We start from the raw sequence: 17950 nt of genomic DNA on the forward strand, positions 1-17950 counted from the left end.
TCAAGGGTTACTTTAATTTTCTGAATAGTACATAATACTTTCAAATATTTTGTCTTCTCTGTCCATTTCTTTGTTTATTTATCATACAACACCAGTTTCCTTCCACAGTATATAAAATCCATGACCGTAGGCCTCTTATCTGACATGTGCCCGGGGCAGGGCCACTGCATTTGGCCACGCAGACTACACTGTCTAACACCACAGAACACCCCTCAACTTGATGTCTTTGTGAATGGTCCCCCCTAGAGCGGCCCTGTAGTCTCTATCCAGAGCAAAGTGCTGACCCTGGCACAGAATGGTCCTTCAACAATGATGTATTGAGTGAATGAATAAGTGATATGTCAGCCTATTTATTATTCTCATTTGAAAAAAGGATGAGAAGTTGAAAGATTTTGTGTCCCATAAATCAAAGCATGTACATTTACATGTGCAAACTAGTTTCACTTTGATGGATGACTTTTTCTGACTAAGTTGATTCTTGGAGACTGATTGAGCTCAGGCAAGTCTGTAAAAGTTGAACCAGTAACATAGACAGTCCAGGTCTTCTGATTTCCCGTGTCACGTTCTAGGTGTGTCAGTTTCCCCGTCCCCATAGCCAATTCCTTCAGATTCCTTGTGCTTTGCCGAGTGTGTGGCCAGGGAGTGACGGTGTGTGCACTGTTTTTTTTGTTGTTGTTTTTTGGCAGCATTCAGCGAGCGTGGCGTGAGTATCTGCAGCGGCAGGACCCCGTGGAGAAGAGGAGCCCATCCCCACCTTCCGTGTCCTCAGACAAGCTGAGCAGCTCCGTGAGCATGAACACCTTCTCGGACAGCAGCACACCTGTGAGTGCATGTCTCCTTTTCATGACTTGGTTGGCCAATCACCTGGTCTCTAGGGCTTTGGTTCCAAGAAAGAAATCTTGGGATGTGAGCAGGTGGTTTGTGATCTACAAGTTGCTTGTTTGCTATGCGTGAACCCATGGTGAGGGTTTTGTCCTCTCAAAACTAAGACATGATTCATAAACACACAGTGAACTTAATCAAGTCTGAGGGAATTGATTGCGTTTGAAATCAACCTAAACTGCTCGTTTGTGTGTTGGCATTCCTCCATTACGGAGAACATCTTTTTACTTTTCTTTATAATAGCGTGTTCCTTTTAGTCTGTGTCAGTAGCATTTTGTGGTGAGAACAGAATAGAAGATTAGCTTGGTTATAAGGATTTTAAAGAGAACCTTCACAGGAAGAATTGAAAGGGGTCACGAATTCAGGGGTTGCATCTCAAAGGCTTTTGGGGCCAGGTAAGTAACCCATGTGACTGATGGGGGTTGAGTTGTGACTGGCTCACTGAACCAAGGCATCACCTAAAGGCGCAGCCCCCCTCGGCTCCTGCAAGTATGTTGCCAGGTGGGTAAGCAGAAAAGATGTTGCCAAAGGTCATTTTCTTTCTTCATAAGATGCCGGAAATCCAGATTTTTTTTTTTTTTTTTTTTTTTTTTTAAAGTTTTTTTTTTTTACTTGATTTTATTTATTTATTTATTTATTTTTGGCTGTGTTGGGTCTTCGGTTCGTGCGAGGGCTTTCTCCAGTTGCGGCAAGCGGGGGCCACTCTTCATCGCGGTACGGGGACCGCTCTTCATCGCGGTGCGCGGGCCTTTCTCTATCGCGGCCCCTCCCGTCGCGGGGCACAGGCTCTAGACGCGCAGGCTCAGCAATTGTGGCTCACGGGCCCAGCTGCTCCGTGGCATGTGGGATCTTCCCAGACCAGGGCTCGAACCCGTGTCCCCTGCATTAGCAGGCAGATTCTCAACCACTGCGCCACCAGGGAAGCCCCAGAAATCCAGATTTTTAAATGTTGACAACCAGTAAGAAACTTTTAAATGTAAATAGACCATATGTGCAGACCACAGTTGTGCTGGGTCCACCAGTTTAAGAACTCTGGAGTACAGGGCTGAGGAATGAAAGAATCTGATGGAAGTCTTTACTTTTCAAAAAAAAAACACCAAATGTGTTAGGAAATAAGTGATCAGGCAATTGTAATGCAGATTTGTGTGGATTTGGCCATTGTGATCAGTTGCCATTGTCACTGGAGTACTGAAAGAAGTTAGGAAGAGAAATGAACTATACAAGTATATTATTTTAAAAAAAAAAATCTTCCTTGACTACTTTGTAATCATGTTTATTCCGTTGTGAAAAAGCCTTCCCAACAGCCAAAATAATGCGTTCACATTGGGATCAAGCAAAGGTTACTTTGAAATGTTTTCAGATGATTGTGTTGCATATTCTTTAATTCATGGCTTTATCTAGTTATGGATTCTAAAGGGAGAGCAGTAAGTTCAGCTTATGGCTGTGCCAATAACAGTGGCAGAAGATCTATTTTTAGCTGACAGCAGAAATTGAATCCTTAGTGAATCTGCACTTTTTAAAGACAATTTTGAGGGGCAATGAGTTGTCGTAACTGGCCTCACTATCACTAGAGGGCGCTCACGAACCACTTTGGAAAATGTCTGAGTTTAGCAAAGTTTGTATTTAACTTGTGATTTGTGAGTGAAAAAGAATGTGAAAATTGAGTGTCTAGGATGCCTTCGCTGTGAATGTCAGTAGAAGGTACAGATTAAACGACTCTGAAGACTGGATTTGAATGATGGAAATTGAGTATCAGAAATCACTCTGCCCGTGAAGGTTTGGGTTTACTACTGCCTTTGTACTTTCTCAGCCCTAATATCAACCGTCTAGTGATATCTAACCGTTTTAGTGTTGCTTTAGGGCAGTTATCCTTTTGGCTTATTGAAATTCTGGAAGAATCTATTTTTGCTTTATATTTATGCTGCCACACCACTTTGATTCTAGCACCTCAAGTGTTTTTGTGCATAAATGCATGTTCTTCCCCCTCGTGGGTCATCACGTTTATGTATATCTTTGCACAGCTGTGCTAACAGTTTTACCTTATTTAATTTAGCCTAGCCTCCAGGTTCCCTGAGGTTTCTTGATAGAGGAGATTTCCTCCCTCAAGTGTCCCCAGCAATCTGGTTTCCCATAAGGTGTGTCAGACTGAACTGGGAGTGGCAACCTGCTCCACCACCACGTCATCACGCTTCATCTCTGTGCTCGTGGGACAAAGATGACCCTATTCCATGTGTGGAAGTCTGGCTCACTCCTGATTGCCTAGAAACAGTGAGAATCAAAACAGGGTTTCAAAAAACATTACTGGAATTAGCTTCAGAAAACAAGCAGACCCTGCCCAGAATTCTAGTAAGGTTATTAATTATAAGAACAACTTTGGTATTGATGATGGCAGTGGTGTGACACTAAATGTACAAAATAAAATATGAAAATACAAGATGTTGGGACATTCCCAAGCCTCTCGTTTGTCAGGCAGGTAAAATACCCAAGCCATAATTGTTTAAAACTTTATGCTTGGTTGCTTGGAGCTGGTGTAACTAGCTAAGGTTGTTTTTATCTCCCATGATTATCCCTTAGCTGAGGCCTTTCAAGAAGATTCATTCTTACATCTTTCGTTGGTCGCAGCCCCATGAAAGGAAAGTGACTCTGGTCTACCTTGACTGGCCTGCCAGACCCAGTGATGAGTAGATGAGTAGACCTCAAGTTTATGGAGGGGATAAGGATGACCCCCGGCTCACCTTGGCTAAGCCTGTCATAAAGAGATGAGCTTCCTCTAATAATCAGAAAGTCCTTTGGAACTTCAGGGTTAAAAGTCTTCAGTCCAAGTCAAATGCTCTCCATGAGGTGTATCCCTAGGCAATTCTCCAGGCCCCTGACTTCTACTAGATCCCCTCCAGCTTGTTGAACCTCAGCCCTCTTTCTCTGCGCTTGATCTATCATGGTTGCTGCCTAGACCATTGTCTGTCTTCTCGAATCTGATCAGCTGCCTGTCTCGTCCTAATCCTCTACTAACCTCTGACACAGCCTCAGTTGGAGGCCAATCTGCCCTTGTGTAACCCGTGGGCCTTGCCAGCTGCTCTACCTGCCCCCATGCCTATAATAACTGCAATTACTGCTCATCCTAGCTGTCTGCCCCAGGCATGTGCTGCATGGGAAGCCAGCAACCTGATCTGGGGGCGTCCCTGTGCTGAGACGAGAATGAGTTTTTGCATGCTCTTGTTCTCTTTTGGCCAAGAATAATAGTTAATGTAGTTCTTAGAATACTTTTGCCGTGAAATAAATAGCAATAATAATGTTTCAGTATGAGCTCTCAAATTCATCTTAATAAGAGCTGAGCACTTGTTATGTGGCAGGCACTTCGCTAATGTTTTCCATGGATTATTTCGTTTAATCCTCTCTATGACCATATGAAAGAGGTACTGTTATTATCTCCATTTTACAGATGATGAAAATGAGAGTTAAAGAGAACTCGCCCTGGGTTACTGTTTGGGCTGGAGCCTGCATGGGTCACTATTCTACTATATTGCACCACTTGAAAGTAAGCCTGCATTTAGATACGGTCAAGCAGTGAAAGAGATAACCAGTGCATTAATGCATTTCTAAGACTATTTTACAATTTAGTAGGTATAAACAGTGAATGGAATAATTGAAAAAAGAATCCTCATTTGATTTTATAAATTGCCTCATTCAATGCTCTTTGATTAAAACCTCAAACCTCAGCTGCTCAATGCCAAATTACAGAGCAACAGGAGGGAAGATAATATTAAGTTTTGTTAGCAATGTGCATATCAAGTGCCCTTATACCACAGTGTGGCATGTGGAAACAGAAAAATTTGTTTTAGAAATAGCAACTTTGAATAGCAACTGTTATTAAGAAATGGAACTTGTGGGTATCAAAGTGAGAAGCAAAGAATAACTTTTTTTAACCATAAAAATATTAGTTATTGAATAGAGGACAACACTGGAAAATGCTTTGTGTTTTTTATTAATCAATTTCATGTGACCAAATACTTTTAGTTCCCAACTTTTAGAAACCTGTAATTTGTTTAATAGGATGTCATGGAAAGAAACTATAGCATGGTACATTGTAAACCATTAGGTTTATACTTTTTAAAAAATCATTAGCATATCCCTGCAGATAAATCCAGAAAAATCTCTGGATTGTTTGGGGACATTCTTAGTCCCATTTGGTTTGAATTGATTCCACATTCCTGGGCCTTCCTTCCTTGCCACGCCCACTTTTCCCGTTGGTTCTCATACTATTATGGTCTGGCCTGTAGGGGGCAGCGTGGCTCATGGAATGAGGCCCTGGCTTGGTAAGAAGAGGACCTGACTTAAAACCTGTCACTTTTTGTGAGTCTGAGAGGTATCCCTTGAGAGGCCCTTCTTCATCTGCAAACTGAAAATGATACCCACCTCAGAGGTGGATTGTTATTGCTGTGAAGATTAAATGGCACTATATACGTAAAACAGCACAGAGCCTGGGACCCCGAAGTCTCTCAGTAAATGTTAGTCGATTCTGAATCCCCGCTTGAAAACACTCCATGCGTTCAAAACACTGTGGAAAACTTGTGAAGACCAGAGGTGAAATTTTTACCCGGATTTGCACGGAGAGGGCCGGTGATGCACAGAGCCTGTTCTGATTCACCGAATGAATCTATGAGAATCAAATTGTGTCCTAGAATATGTGTGTGTATATATATATATATAAATGTATACATATGTTCAGAGTATATATGTATACATGTGTGTGTTCTGAAATTGGAGCTGTACTTACAAAAGTAATAAATTAAGCATTTATTTTAGTGTTGCTCCTTTAAAAACTAATTTTCAAGATAGAAAGTTTAAGTCAGGTGCAAGCACTTTTGCCTCTAAATGAGTCGGCCTCTTCTGAGAGACCACACCCACACACGTAGTAGAAGAAAGCCTAGATTATTCTCCTCACTTCAGACCTGAGGAAAAAGAGATGGGAGGATACTCAGCATGGCGGGGAGAACAGAGTTACACCTCTCAGGCCGGTCAGTGCAAAGCCTTGTTTCACTCCTGGTCAGGAAGAATTACAGTTCTTGTAATCCTTGAGCAGTTTCTGTAATTCTTATAATTCTTGAGCAGGTTCAGGAGCAGTGGTCTGGGCCAGCTCAAGACTCTGTTGTGCCTATTGTCCTGGAGAGAAGCCATGGAGCCCTCATATTTATGGGGTTGCTGGAGTGGTCCTGGCTTTTAGTGAGAGTAGCTGGGCAGCCAACAGCGGGCAGCCAGGTGACCTACCACACCTCCCCAAGTACACCACCAAAAGCCAGGACCGTTCCTACCTGCCAGACACAGCAGGTGCGCCTATATTCAACATGCTTAATTATCTTCAAGTTCTATTGCCCTTTTTGAGATTTAAAACCTCCAGGTTTTAAAGACATCGGGAAAAATTTAGTGACTAAAGGGAGAAAGTCTTCTTCCAAAGTCGTACTTGTTTTGGGAGGAAACTCAAGCCCTAAAAAGAGGATTTCCTGGGACCACCCCCCCAATACAGTCCTGAGAGCTGCAAAATTATAGAGAATGTAAGCCTTTGTGCTACTTAATAATTTAATAACCTAGATTTTCCAGGTCAGGGACAAGTTACAGTATTATGCCCAGCTGTTATAAATTTAGGTCCCATGAGTTCTAATGTTTCAACACCCAAGCTCTATCTAACGTCTAGCCTTTCAGACCCTGAAATTGCACAATTTTTTTGCCAATCTATTTGTCCCAAATTTTGGTTCAGAGAATATAGTAATCATACATAAAAAGAGAAGACTTCTTGGTATTTACATAGAGGTAAATCCATTTCTCTTTTCTTCAAACCAGGGTCTTAGAGAACAAATGTTTTCTTTTCCAAAGTTTTAGAAATTATATAATACATAACCATATATTACAGTTTGAATAAAATGGAATTGTACAAAATATCTTGTTTTTTTAAAAAATTTATTTTATTGAAGTATAGTTGGTTTACAATGTTGTGTTAATTTCTACTGTACAGCAAAGTTATTCAGTTATACATATATATATTCCTTTTCATATTCTTTTCCATTATGGTTTATCACAGGATATTGAATATAGTTCCCTGTGCTATACAGCAGGACCTTGTTGTTTATCTATTCTATATATAATAGTTTGCATCTGCTAATCCCAACCTCCCAGTTCATCCCTCCCCCACCCCCTCTCCCTTGGCAGCCACAAGTCTGCTCTTTATGTCTGTGAGTCTGTTTCTGTTTCGTAGATAAGTTCATTTGTGTCGTATTTTAGATTCCACATATAAGTGATATAATATGGTATTTATCTTTCTCTTTCTGACTTACTAAACTTAGTATGATAATCTCTAGGTCCATCCATGTTGCTGCAAATGACATTATTTCATTCTTTTTTTAAGTCTGAGTAATATTCCATTATATATTGTACCACATCTTTTTTATCCAGTTATCTTTAGATGGACATTTAGGTTGTTTCCATGTCTTGGCTATTGTAAATAGTGCTGCTATAAACATTGGGGTGCATGTATCTTTTTGAATTACAGTTTTCTCCGGATATACGCCCAGGAGTGGAATTGCAGAATCATATGGCAATTCTATTTTTAGTTTTCTGAGGAACCTCCGTACTGTTTTCCTTAGTGGTTGCACCAATTTACATTCCCACCAACAGTGTAGGAAAATTACATTTTCCCTCTTCTCCACCCTCTCCAGCAAAAAATAATATGTTTATACCACAAATGCTCTCCTCTTTGCGTATTTGAATATTGGTTGATAATATTGATTCCTTTTTCCAAATCAACCTTTTGACTTAATGATTTGAGGACATTTTTCTTGATAGGTTTAAAAATGAGCATGTTGTTTAGGTTTGAGGATTAAAAATTTTTTTTTTTAGCGACTGCTAACATTGAACACTTCCTGAGTTCAAAATTATATGCAAAATTGACAATTCCCTATTTGATAACTAACTCATTCATCCACAGTAATATAATAAATCCTCCTAAGCGGTCTCAAAGTCATTAACCTAGGAATTCAGATGCAAAAATCTAGGCATTAAGTACCTCACTTTACACAAAGAGGGTTGAAAAAGAATTTGTTCTCTTTGCAGTTTTCCTTAAGTCCAGTCTCAGCATTTGTCCTCACATAGATCCTGTCCTAATTCTACAGCTTAGGTGAGATAAAGTGTTGAATCCCCAGTTTAGACCCAGTTTCACCTTCTGTTATAAAATCTAGTTTCATCATTACAAATCAGCGTTTCGCTCTTTGAGTATGAAAGATGCTTTAGGATCCAAGGAGAAATTGGATGTGGTGGAACTGGAGTGAGATCTACTACTGTATTCCTTTTTTTTCCTGGAAAGCTCATTGGCCTAAGACTCTTTAGGATGTTCTTTTTGTAAATAAGACATCTTGGGTGGGGAGGGGAGTTATTCACATCCTTGGATTAGGTCAACATCATTTGTTCACTCATTCAACAAATGTTGAGTGCCTACTGTGTGCTGGCCCTTTGCCAAGCACTGGAGATAACATGAACACCCAAATACACACAACCTCTGCCCTTGCAGAATTTACATAATTCCCCAGTCATGGTTGGCAATTCTTGTAACAGATGTACTGACAACTTAGAGGAGATCCTTGATAACATTTCATTGATTAATTATATAGATGTTTAGGTATTATTAGTAACAAAAATCTGACTGCTGAAACATCTTCTAGAGCAGAATTTCCCAAAATGTGGAACCTGGAATACTAGTCTCATAGGATATTGATAGATGTTAATTGGGGGAAGGGCGAAATAAGCTAATTTATTTACTTCAGGACTTCTTAGAGCCTTACTAAGCTAATAATACACATTTTGAATTTGCAAGATGGGGATCACTGTTTTCATGTCTCCTAAACTTCTTTGACCAGGAAACTCGTTAAGAGTCACATCTTATTGGACTAGTGATCCATGGAACACTTCGGGAAATACTATTCTCGAGTTAGTAGTTGTTGAAGAAAAGTGCCAAGAGCTGGAGCTTCTAAGTGGCTCAGTTATAAAATTCAAATGAATTGAACAGTGCATTTTGAAAGCTTCTAATGAAATTTTTACACATGACATCTCCTTTTTATAGGTCTCTATCATAGAGCTGTATTATGCAAATTTTACTAAGTTAGTTCACATATAAAACTTATTACATTAACTGGCTAGCAGGGTTTAAATAAAAAGACCAAGTCTGGTCAACGACATAACAGTGTTGGAAGATCGGGTTTTAGGGAATCAGTAAATAACTCCTTTTCTGTTCTTGATTTGGAAACTTACTTTGAAAGGCAAGAGATTTAGGCAGAGGGATATAAAAATCTCAGCTTTATTTCCTGTCAAAGCTGGATTTGAGGGTGGAATTCGAACTTGTGGCTATTGGGCTTTCTACTACTCAACTTTGGATTTAGGGAATCTTATCAATCACAGGAAGCACTAGATACTGCCAGCCTCACCCACAGATCTTGTGCAGGGAGGTGGAGCCCATTAAAAATGAAGGGAGGGGCTTCCCTGGTGGCGCAGTGGTTGAGAATCTGCCTGCTAATGCAGGAGACACGGGTTCGAGCCCTGGTCTGGGAGGATCCCACATGCCGCGGAGCGGCTGGGCCCGTGAGCCACGGCTGCTGAGCCTGCGCTTCTGGAGCCTGTGCCCCGCGGCGGGAGGGGCCGCGATAGTGAAAAGGCCCGCGCACCGCGATGAAGAGCGGTCCCCGCACCGCGATGAAGAGTGGCCCCCGCTTGCCGCAACTGGAGAAAGCCCTCGCACGAACCAAAGACCCAGCACAGCCAAAAATAAATAAATAAATAAAAAAAAAAAAAAAAAAAAAATGGAGGGAGAATGATGTCGGGTTGCCAGTGCCTTTGCCTAATCCTGCAGTTAAGGTAACTCCTTCTACCTTCTTGGAGTGGATTAAAGGGTGGAAATCAGAGTCTGGGGGTATTTAGGAAATTTCTTCCTCATGGAAATCTGAGGAGATGGGAAGAAGGGAACCTCCAACATTGGACGCTTCATGTAACAACCATTTGGCCTTTTATTATGATAAGTATCATATATATTTTTGTACTTATCTTGATTTTTATATGACTGTATACATTGTAATATATTCATTATTGCAGTGTTTTCTGCAAAAGAATTACTTTGAAAGCTTTAAAAAAAAACCTCAGACTCCAGAACCACAGTAGATCTTTTGAATTAGAGTATCTGGGAATTCTGTATTTTTTTTTTTAATGTCTTAGGTAATCCTTATTATCGTAAAGAATAGAAAACTGTGAGTTATAGAAATTGCAAAAATATTCAATTTTATTTAAGAAACAGACATGATCGCCCAGGTGATCAATATTTTTTCTAATTTTCATCTCGATATTTTTGTATCATAAATGATGTGCCTTGAGGAGATGCTTAAGCAAATTTTCCCTGGGTCTGATACCAAAACACCCATTATTGTTTTAATAGAATTTTCCCAGTGGCACTGATTGTGTTGAAAATTCTGTTTTCCTAGAATTTATAGTTCTTTTCTTTCTCAAAAGTATAAGTACTGTGCTCACCAAGGAAGGTTTCTGTTGTTTGATCCATTTTGGTTTTTATTAAAAGAGGATACAGTCAATAGGCACTGATTAGATTAGTTTCAATTTAATCTTCACTCTGACTATGAGGATTTTTAGTTTGCATGAAGAGAGATTAGATGATTTAACTATTAGCTGACAAGAAAGTCAACTATGACTGAAAATCCTAAGTTATGATGTGTGACTACATGTTGAGAAAGAGAAAAATACACTACACAGAATGGAAATGGATATTTCTCATTATTATACATTCTTTAAAATATCTTTGTATACTATTTATTACCAGTTACATGTAAAAATTACCTATTGTATAGTTAAACTTTTGTTACTGTATTCAGAGCTGAAAAACATCTAGAAATAATGAGTAAAAGAAATTTCCTACCAACATTTGAAAACATACTCAAATCCTTTCAGAGATAGGTGTTAGTAAAAAATTTTTGTCAGTGAAACATTCTTAAATTCCATCAAATAAAATGTTGTCTGGAGTTGAAGACAGTTGCCTTAATTTTTATTTTGCAATCTTCATAGCTTGGCATTAAAAAATAATGATTTTTTTAAATGCTAAAAATTCTGAGAGACGTTTTAGAAGTTTCTATCTGTCTCTACGGTTCCTCTAGTTCCCTTTAGAGCTCCTTGAGGGGAAACCCCTTCTTTACCTGTGAGGAATAAATTGATTTTCTCTTCATGGCACTGTATTGATAGGGTTAAGTATATTGATAGAAGGCCACACTATTTAATGCAAGTAGATTTTCAAGAAAATCACTATGCCAAACACTTCACTAGAAGAACTCCATCTACATACAGTGGCAACTGTGACCTGCTTTAGAGATGACATCATTGGGTGTCATGTGGCTCTTTATACGTTTCAGCCTCAGAAAGAGGTAATCTGTGAAAGCCACAAGAGCCTGATTTCTGCTGTGATAGTCTTCAGCAGACAGAGGCTGGGGCTAGATTGAGGCATACCTGTTTACATAGTGTGTGCAGTGCCTTGTGGAATTCTGAGCTTTATTTTTGTTTAATCAAAAAATAGATGCACTGATACAATGAATTGAATTGGCTTCTTTGGACTAATGGGAGCTTGTTTTCTGCATTAAGATCAAGAACTTTTCTGGAATCCTCTGTTCTCTGAGTAGCCTGTAGTTTCTCTCTTTTTTTTCCCTCAATTTGAAGAACACTGAGAAAAATCAGCAAACTTCATCTCCCAAAGATCTCTCCCTCTTTTTTGTCAATACTTGAAGATTTCTGTTCCAAAATCTTCTTGGAGCTGCGTGAGCATCGTGGTTGATAACTGAAGGGTAAAGCATCTCCTTTGTAGTATGTGTTACAGAAATTCTTCAGGTAACTTCACTTGCTAACACAGACAGCCCTTTATGGATTTCTTGCAAAGCCTGTTTGAATAAACAACTCTTTCCTCTCAAATGGGCAAGAGTAACTCTTCCCTCTCAAATGGGCAAGAGTAACTCTTCAGCACCATGGAGAGGTCAGGCCAGCGAACAACGACGTGGGACTGTGACCAGGGCAAGCAATCTGACAGTGTAAGTTTTCCAAAGGTCTATCATCTATTTTAGGTCTATCATATTTTTACATATGGAGAGAGGAAACTCCAAACTCTAACCGAGTTAGTCTAAATTTAAGCTATAAGCTTAAAGCTTAAATTTAAGCCATAAAATGTAATGGTCTTCATTTGAAATTCAGGATTAACCATTTAAAAATACTGTATTAGAAAGTGTGACTATGTTATTTTGAAAAATTGCTTTCTCATTGCATCAGTTGGCATGTGAATGCTTGGTACTTTGAATCTTTATAATCTAAGTTTTTGTTTTAATTTACCACAAATTAATTGCATTGCAGTTGGACAAAACAGTTGCTTTGGATAGCATTTTAAAATACTCATTTAAATAGTTCTAAATGTACAGTTTGTTGCCTTTTGTAAATACAAGGCTCTCTTTGGAAAGTTATTTCTGATTTGCACTCATTTTAAAGGATAGTTTTAAACTTTTAAATTGCAGATTATATTTCACTTACCAAAAGAGAAAATGTCTAGGTATTCTAATGTTGGCACACATAGGAGATATTTGATGACTTATGAAATTTTAAATTTACTGGTATAAAATATGTACAGTAAAAGCCTATAGTAAGTGGAAAGTGCAGATCCTTTTATAAAATGATTAGATATGGACCACTGGAGAGGTACCTTTAGCATCACTGAAGTATTTAATTTGTTTCAAAGTAGTCCAATTTAACTGTTCAAGCCAGAAATTTAAAAAATAGTTTATTCAAAAATATCTTATAACAACCTCCTTAAAACTGTCAAAGATATAGTTTTATGACACTGTTATATCACACAGCCAATGAAGAAATGATACTTTGAAATGCTATGAAGAATGACCTCCACAGATATTTTGATTAGCTATTCAAATTTGTCTAAGGGAACAGAGTGTCATAAAAAAGTAATATAACAAATAATTATCTTTTCTCAGGCCAGTTACGTGAGGTTTGGAACATTTATTTATGCTGAACCACTTATTTTAAAGTCTGATAAAACTATCTTTTTATATTATTGTAATATGGAATTTATTTCCCTCAGTAGTCCTCCTCCTATGTAAAAACCATTGTAAATACAATTTACTTAGCTAAACCCCTACTTCAAATATAACTAATTTTTTCTGTTATAGATAACTTCCAAGTGAATTCACTGTTGATTCTTAAGTCTTCAGTAATTTGGCATTTGATTTTTGGATAAATGGCACTTACATTTTGACAGTGTATTTGGTAGAAAATTTTAAAGGCTGTGACTTAGTTTTATATTAAGGAGCCCTTGTTATATATTTTTGTCAGCTATGTTTAATAGATCCACCAATGATTTCTTTAATTGATGTCAATATTTAAAAGAACTCCATTTTTGAAAAGAAAGGTAGATTTATGATTCCAGTTGTTTTAGTTTAATTTCCCTGTGTTTTACAATTATGCTTTGATTTTTGAGATGAATAAGTAGGGCCTTTCACACACTGTTGAGCAGACTTCTGTGTTTTTAAAACTTTGATTGTTCCTTTTTGATAAACTGTATCCATTTCTTGCAGTGGTAGACTTTAGACAAATCACTCTGGTTGATTACACTGTAACATTCTAATTTAGAGGACTTGAGGCTCATGTCATAAGATGCATCAGCTTTATGTTCTGAAATGGGAGGACATGTACCTGATTCAGAAATGTATTTTCTAGCAGTCTTTGTCTCTATCTCTTAGGGATGTGATTTACTTATGATATTGTCTGCAGTGTAACATTTTATATTTCTAGATTTTTTGCACACATTTTAGTGATATATTTATAACAACAGCTATCTAACATATATATTTTCTAGTTGAGATATGGGTTGTCTGTGTATTTATTTAACCAAAAATTGTCCCTATGTGATAGACCACAAACATGTTTTGGCTTCTGCTTTGATAGCCTTTCAATCATTGTTGAAATAGCATAAGTCATCTGAAGAATAGAAAAATGTCCAGAGCTATTTAGACTGTGAGCTATTTGCATTTCTTTTTTCTTTCTTTCTTCTTCTTTTTTTTTTTTTTTTATAACATTCTGGTGGTAGCAGATGTGTGTGAACAATCTTAAATTTAGTTGAGTGACATTTTGCTTTTCTTGCCAATGTAAAAATATGCTCACGGATCTCTTTTTTGTGGTCCACCCACCCTTGCAAAGGCTTTGTAACCTTTGGCTACAAAGGATTTAAGGGCATATTTACTTGATGAAAACCACCCTAGTTAGGATACTTTACAGGGCAGCTGAACATAGAGGGAGCTGACTGACAGGGGTGGTTCTTCCTACTGATTTCAACCCTTTTTGACACTAAGAGAGAAAAGTTGGTTCTGCCAAATAGTTCTTCCATCCCAGGTACTCACAGACTCATTTCTCTTGGACATCTCCATCACAGCTTCCAACCAGAAGCAACTCTTCCGGCTACAGTCCCAACAGGACCAGTTTCAGTAGGAGAGAGCCTGAAAGTGGGATGCGTTACAGGAACATCCCAAAGGGCAGCTTCTTAGAGGGGAATGGGTATTCTTGAGATTATTGCAGTGAAGCAGGACCCTGACTGGTTCCAAATGGATTTTAGGCTTGTTTTACTATGTTTCTAGCATTATGGATAGGGATCAGATGACATCAGGTACCCCAGGGCAGTTCTCCAGCTTCCTAGAGAATCACCCTGGGCTGATGCTTCTGCATAGAGATTTCCATCAAGTGATTTTTGTCCTCAGTTATTATGTTTATGGTTAGCGTTCCTTCCCTCTCCCTATTGTACTCACAATGAACCTTCCTACTTTATAGTACATGTTGGGCCTAAGTAGATATGACCTAACTGATTTGAGATTTATATTAAATATTACTAGAAACTGTGGAGTAGTCTGAACTGTTTCAGAAAACTAAACAGAGCTTAGAGACTTTCCAAGGAAAGCTGAAAGACCAGAAATATCCTCCAAAGAGATAGTACCAGGCTTTTCTCATTTTAACTAGTCTTTCAAATCTCAGTCCCTCTGTATGAAGCTGACTCCCTCCCATAAGTAAACTCAAGCCAGAGCATATACAACACATCCAGGCAGCCAGTCATTGGGTGGATTCAGGCCACTTCCATCTTGTCTAATTTATCCTGTGCTCCTAATTCTCATCTTACTTGTGTCTTTTTCTAAAAAGTTTTATTGCAGCATAGTTGATTTACAATGTTGTGTTTCAGGTGTACAGCAAAGTGAATCAGCTATACATATACATATCTTTTTTAGATTTTACCTGTGTCTTTGATGCCATCTGATATGCACTTATACACTTGACACAGTACATTACACAGCCTCTGACTCCATTAATAAGACCCATCTTGATGGAAAACCCATTTTTTGTTTATTTATTTATTTTATTTATGGCTGTGTTGGGCCTTCGTTTCTGTGCGAGGGCTTTCTCTAGTTGTGGCAAGTGGGGACCACTCTTCATCGCGGTGCGCGGGCCTCTCACTATCGCGGCCTCTCTTGTTGCGGAGCACAGGCTCCAGACGCGCAGGCTCAGTAATTGTGGCTCACGGGCCCAGTTGCTCCGCGGCATGTGGGATCTTCCCAGACCAGGGCTCGAACCCGTGTCCCCTGCATTAGCAGGCAGATTCTCAACCACTGCGCCACCAGGGAAGCCCCAAGGAAAACCCATTTTTAATTCAATGTTCTGCTGTTATCTCAGTAGCATGCTTCTCCAAGATGCAGTATTGGTGCTTGATGTCTGACCTTTGTGTACCACAATGGCAGGAAAGAAACATCTCTTCACCTGGGGTTTCATTTTGGGTGCATTGGAACTGGTGGAACTGTACTGGGCAGATCATGGTGTTGGCACAGAAAACATGTCCTTTGACTATCCATGATTTACTAAGTATCTTTATATTTTAAGAACTGGTCAAAGATAGACTCAGCCTAATGATTTGAGGATATTTAGAAAAGAATGTCAAGTTTCAATGCCTTAAAGCAAGTCATACAAATTTACTTATATTTAACTTTTGTTGGGATTATGAGGAATATAAACACAGGTGTTGTATCTGGACTTCAGTACGACTATGAAGATTTTTTTCTGATATCTCTGTGGAGAAGATAAATAATTGTGGATGGAATAGTAATACAAATTGGTAATATTTTGGCTGGTTAAATAGCCTTACTAAAATTGTGTTAACTGATGAATCAGAGCTAGCCTGGAGGTAAGCATGTAATGGTGTGTAATAGGTTTCTGTTGTAAGCATTATTTTAATCAATGATCTTAAATATAATATTTTTCCTACCTCTTATTTCATAGTTGAGGACATTTCATGTGGGAGAGGAGGAACAATTTGCCTGAGGTCAGCTAGTTGGTCAGCTGCAAAAGTGGAGCTAGAAACCAGATTTTTCTGACTCCCAAGCAAGGGAATTTCTACTGGGATATGTGATCACCAAGGAACCCCAATGCTGAGCAATCAGTGAAAGTTTTATGGAGAAATATTTTTTTTATCTAACATTAGAACAACTTTTAAAACTTTGGAGCTGTCATTCAATGGCATAGGCTTTCTTGTAAAGCAGTAAGCTTCTCATCACCAGAAATATGCATGTACAGACTGGATGGGCCACATCAGAGATGCTGTAGAAGGGAACTCTATATTGTGGAAGGGTGTGTGAGTGTGTGTGTGTGTGTGTGTGTGTGCGTGTGTGTAATGACTGGACTAGATGATCTCTAAGGTCTCTTTCAACTTGAACACGGAGAGGAGACATTAGTGCAATGTTGTCTCATTAAAAATAGAAAACAAGAATAATTTCTTGGTTCAACAAATGTTAGGTACATACTCAAGGTACTGTGTGGTTCTAAGAACTGATTACCCAAGTCTGCCTGAGACACCAAGAAACCATCCACTTGAGAGGGAGTTAAAAATGGGGAGATTGGGAAATGAATTAAAATGAAAGGATGGGAAAAGAGACCCAGGAGGGAGAGTAAGATGCATTACTTGGATCTATTTGACAAGGAAAAAACTAGGTTAAAGGGGTAAAAGCAGAACCAAAGTTATAATTTATCTTTTTCATTATCTCTAGTCTAGAGATACTTTAATGCACGAAAGAGAAACAAAAATTTAGGATTTATTGATCTCTAATAAATTCTGCAATTCTATTCAGGATTGTCAAATCTCTAATGAGCTTTTGTGCCTGCATCCTTTCAACCTGTGTAGCTGTAGTTGCATAATCGACCCTTAGAGATTTTATCCCCATTGTTATCTGTATTTTTCCTAATTGAGAGAAATTCCAAAGCTGTAGACCATCAATTCAGGGACTCAACATCAAGTCAGTCTTGCTGCTGGTGTTGTTCTGAATTTGAATGTCCTTGATTACCTGGGTTTGTACCATACATTGTATATTTACGCTATGTTGTAATAAGTAGATCCCCATAAGTATAATAGTTCAAACACAACAGAAATTTATTTCTCGATTAAGGATCAATACTGGACTGGTGAGCAGGTTAGTGGGGTGACCTTCCTTCATACAGTCATTCAGAGAACCCAGGATGGTGTGGGCTCTGCCATCTTCAACATGTGGTGTCCGAAACTACCCTAGAGTCAAAACTTAGAGCAAACCAAAAAGGGAAAAGAAAATGGAGCAGCATACGTAGAAGGTTTTAATAGGCCAAGTCTGAAAGAGACACACGCATCACTCAATGCACATTCTTTTCACTGAACTCAGTCATATGCCATAGCTAACTGCAAGGGAGATTGGTAAAGATAATTCTATAGGATACATAAAAATAAGACAAGAAAATGGATTTTAGATCACTCAGTACTGTCTGCCATACTTGGGAGGGATTCTTCCTCCAAACCTTTAGTTCCTGTTGCTATAAAGTTGACATATGCCACTAGATCTGCTTAATGTTAACTTCTCTATAGCCTTGGTCGTTGCCTATTTCAATCTTCCAGGTTGCAAACTACAGAATCTGACCCTAGTTAATTTCAGCTAAA

This window comes from Balaenoptera acutorostrata, chromosome 4 (assembly GCF_949987535.1).
Source record: "Balaenoptera acutorostrata chromosome 4, mBalAcu1.1, whole genome shotgun sequence".
Classification (NCBI taxonomy): domain Eukaryota; kingdom Metazoa; phylum Chordata; class Mammalia; order Artiodactyla; family Balaenopteridae; genus Balaenoptera; species Balaenoptera acutorostrata.